This window comes from Anopheles gambiae, unplaced genomic scaffold, assembly GCF_943734735.2.
Source record: "Anopheles gambiae unplaced genomic scaffold, idAnoGambNW_F1_1 scaffold_14, whole genome shotgun sequence".
NCBI lineage: Eukaryota > Metazoa > Arthropoda > Insecta > Diptera > Culicidae > Anopheles > Anopheles gambiae.
The window spans coordinates 149-4,548 of NW_026902715.1; the positions used below are offsets into that span (position 1 = coordinate 149).

Here is a 4,400-nt window from a genome sequence, read left to right on the forward strand (position 1 = left end):
CATGGCCGTAACAACGATAATAGATGGCAACAAAATTCAACATCGCATTTCAAGGCAATTGAAAAAGTGCAAGATGGCTTTATTTGGATGAAACATGGCCGTAACAACGATAATAGATGGCAACAAAACTCAACATCAAATTTCAAGGCCATTGAAATAGTGCAAGATGGCTTTATTTGGATGAAACATGGCCGTAACAACGATAATAGATGGCAACAAAATTCAACATCAAATTTCAAGGCCATTGAAATAGTGAAAGATGGCTTCAGTTGGATAAAACATGGCCGTAACAACGATAATAGATGGCAACAAAACTCAACATCAAATTTCAAGGCCATTCAAATAGTGCAAGATGGCTTCATTTGGACGAAACATGGCCGTAACAATGATAATAGATGACGACAAAACTCAACATCAAATTTCAAGGCCATTGAAAAAGTGCAAGATGGCTTCATTTGGATGAAACATGGTCGCAACAACGATAATAGATGCCAACAAAATTCAACATCAAATTTCAAGGCCATTGAAATAGTGAAAAATGGCTTTATGTGGATGAAACATGGCCGTAACAACGATAATAGATGGCAACAAAATTCAACATCAAATTTCAAGGCCATTGAAATAGTGAAAGATGGCTTTATGTGGATGAAACATGGACGTAACAACGATAATAGATGGTAACAAAATTCAACATCAAATTTCAAGGCCATTGAAATTGTGAAAGATGGCTTCATATGGATGGAACATGGCCGTAACAACGATCATAGATGGCAACAATATTCAACATCAAATTTCAAGCCCATTGAAATAGTGCAAGATGGCTTCATTTGGATGAAGCATGGCCGTAACAACGATAATAGATGGCAACAAAACTCAACATCAAATTTCAAGGCCATTGAAATAGTGAAAGATGCCTTTATATGGATGAAACATGGCCGTAACAACGATAATAGATGGCAACAAAATTCAACGTCGCATTTGAAGGCCATTGAAATAGTGAAAGATGCCTTCATTTGGATGAAATATGGCCGTTACAATGATAATAGATGACAACAAAACTCAACATCAAATTTCAAGGCCATTGAAATAGTGAAAGATGGCTTCATTTGGATGAAACATGGCCGTAACAACGATAATAGATGGCAACAAAACTCAACATCAAATTTCAAGGCCATTGAAATAGTGCAAGATGGCTTCATTTGGATGAAACATGGCCGTAACAACGATCATAGATGGCAACAATATTCAACATCAAATTTCAAGGCCATTGAAATAGTGCAAGATGCCTTCATATGGATGAAACATGGCCGTAACAACGATAATAGATGGCAACAAAATTCAACGTCGCATTTGAAGGCCATTGAAATAGTGAAAGATGCCTTCATTTGGATGAAACATGGCCGTAACAACGATAATAGATTGTAACAAAACTCAACATCAAATTTAAAGGCCATTGAAATAGTGCAAGATGGCTTCATTTGGATGAAACATGGCCGCAACAACGATAATAGATGCCAACAAAATTCAACATCAAATTTCAAGGCCATTGAAATAGTGAAAGATGGCTTCAGTTGGATAAAACATGGCCGTAACAACGATAATAGATGGCAACAAAACTCAACATCAAATTTCAAGGCCATTGAAATAGTGCAAGATGGCTTCATTTGGATGAAACATGGCCGTAACAACGATAATAGATGGCAACAAAATTCAACATCAAATTTCAAGGCCAATGAAAAAGAGCAAGATGACTTCATTTGGATGAAACATGGTCGTTATAATGATAATAGATGGCAACAAAATTCAACATCAAATTTCAAGGCCATTCAAATATTGCAATATGGCTTCATTTGGATGAAACATGGCCGTAACAACGATAATAGATGGCAACAAAATCAACGTCGCAGTTGAAGGCCATTGAAAAAGTGAACGATGCCTTCATTTGGATGAAACATGGCCGTTACAATGATAATAGGTGACAACTAAACTCAACATCAAATTTCAAGGCCATTGAAATAGTGCAAGATGGCTTCATTTGGATGAAACATGGCCGTAACAACCCCCAGGACAATCGCATGGCAATCGGATTGAACGCGCAACATTTCCCATACAATCCGCAGTGTTGCGTTTTCTTCGCGCCAACTTTGCCTGTATTTTCAATGAGCCAAACGATTTTACCCCCTCCTACACGCGATGTATCCTAAAGCACGCTTGTCGCGGCAACGTTCACCACATACACACACGCAGCTCCACACTCAGGGTACGACATCTTCCCTGTTGCTGTTCTGGACTCAGACAAAATTTGTGTTTCTACACTTATTGTTCAAAAAAGTAGTAGCTCCTAGGATCTGAATTTACAAACAAATATCAAAATATTATGTTCTGCTAATGATATTGCACTGAATTCAATTGCACTACATTAAGTTTTGACATATCTTTCGTAAAAGTTCATCAGAGTATGAAAATGTCGATACAATTTGTCATGAATAACTTCAATTTCAAGATTTTCGCGCATAAAATTATGACGCACGCTGTGTGTGTGCGGCGGCGTAATTCGCTTCTCGTATAGCCGTCTCGCTTCTTCTTGTGTGTGCTTTACCGTTGCTCATCGCTTCAAGAACATTGCTGCTCACACACACGTCAGTCTGTGGAAAACAATTGGAGGGGGAGGATGTGTCGGTTTGCTCCAGAAATCGTGCGTGATTTTGGTGTTCTGGATTTGGTTCCATGCCTGTTTGTTTTGGTGAATTTGAAAAGGTAAGACTCATAGACCGATGTAAAAGTGTGAGAGTAAAGTGATGTTGATGGTGACTGATGCTTTTATTTGATTCTTTTCCTGCTTTCATCCACTGATGGTGTCGAGCATCGCCGAGGATGTGATCGAATGCGGAATATTCGAAACGAGGAGATTCATTCCGGATTTTGTTTGCAATAAGGTAAGTTATGAAAACACACAAAGCATACGAAAAAAGAGTGAGTAATCTTATTCTTAACTTTCATTTCTTCAACAGCGCTGAACTCATCCTCCAGCTTACAGGACGGCAAAGGTACACGCACAAACGTGCACACATCAGCCTTCTCGGAGAACGAGAACACGGGAGGGGGAGACCGGCAACGTATAGAACCTTTACGCTCCCTCGTGCGTTCGTGCGTGCGTGCGCGCGCGCGTCTATGTGTGTGTATGTGTGTGCATGCCTGCGTGCGTGGCTGTGTGTGTTTTTGCCGCTTCGCATAACGAGATCCTACGGGATCACCTTGCGAAAAACACCAAGAGAGGGGGAGGGGTAGGTATGTGTGTATGTGTGTGTGTATGTGTGCTTGCATGCGTGCATGGCTGTGTATGTGTGTGTATGTGTGCTTTTGCTGTTGGGCGATCTCCTACGGAATCACCTTGCGAAAACACGTGGGGGGGGGGGGGGGGGGAGGAGTGAGGTGTGTGTGTGCTTGCCTGCGTGCTTTGTGTGTGTGTTTTTGCGTTCACGTTCTACGGGATCACTTTGCGAAAAACACCAAGGGGAGGAGGAGGAGGTGTGTGTGTGTGTGTGTGTATGTTTTTTTTTTTCTTTGCCGATTCGCACTCTCTCGCGGATCTAGTTGTGTGCGTTAGTTTTTTTTTTAGTTTCTTCGAAAAATACCTGGGGGAGGATGTGTGTATGAAAGAATGTACTTCAGAAAAGAAAGTGAAAAATAAAAAACGAATATGAAATATGTTAAACGAAGTTTTAAGTGTGTCTGAACTCATTGCAATCCGAAAGAAAGCGAGGGGGGCTCTTAAAATGTAGTACACATGTATGCAACATGTATCGTGTCGCCGCGACGGTGTATCTCGCTCAATCCGTTAAGCCTGAAAAGTGCTTCTATCGGATCGTCTAATCGCCAATTAATCAATCCGTTAGCGAAAAGTCGCATGGATTTTGGTACCGGGGAACGATCATAGATGGCAACAAAACTCAACATCAAATTTCAAGGCCATTGAAATAGTGCAAGATGGCTTCATTTGGATGATACATGGCCGTAACAACGATCATAGATGGCAACAATATTCAACATCAAATTTCAAGGCCATTGAAATAGTGAAAGATGCCTTTATATGGATGAAACATGGCCGTAACAACGATAATAGATGGCAACAAAATTCAACGTCGCAGTTGAAGGCCATTGAAATAGTGAACGATGCCTTCATTTGGATGAAACATGGCCGTTACAATGATAATAGATGACAACAAAACTCAACATCAAATTTCAAGGCCATTGAAATAGTGCAAGATGGCTTCATTTGGATGAAACATGGCCGTAACAACGATAATAGATGGCAACAAAATTCAACATCAAATTTCAAGGCCATTGAAATAGTGCAAGATGGCTTCATTTGGATGAAACATGGCCGTAACAACGATCAT

At 40.3% G+C, this 4,400-nt stretch overlaps 1 long non-coding RNA gene across 1 annotated transcript; it reads left to right on the forward strand.

Moving 5' to 3' along the window:
- Positions 1-2,071: 2,071 nt before the first annotated feature.
- Positions 2,072-3,719, forward strand: LOC133395018 (uncharacterized). The gene is made up of 2 exons (XR_009767132.1): positions 2,072-2,936; positions 3,012-3,719. It is a non-coding gene; the product is annotated as an uncharacterized LOC133395018 (long non-coding RNA).
- The last annotated feature ends 681 nt before the right edge of the window (positions 3,720-4,400 follow it).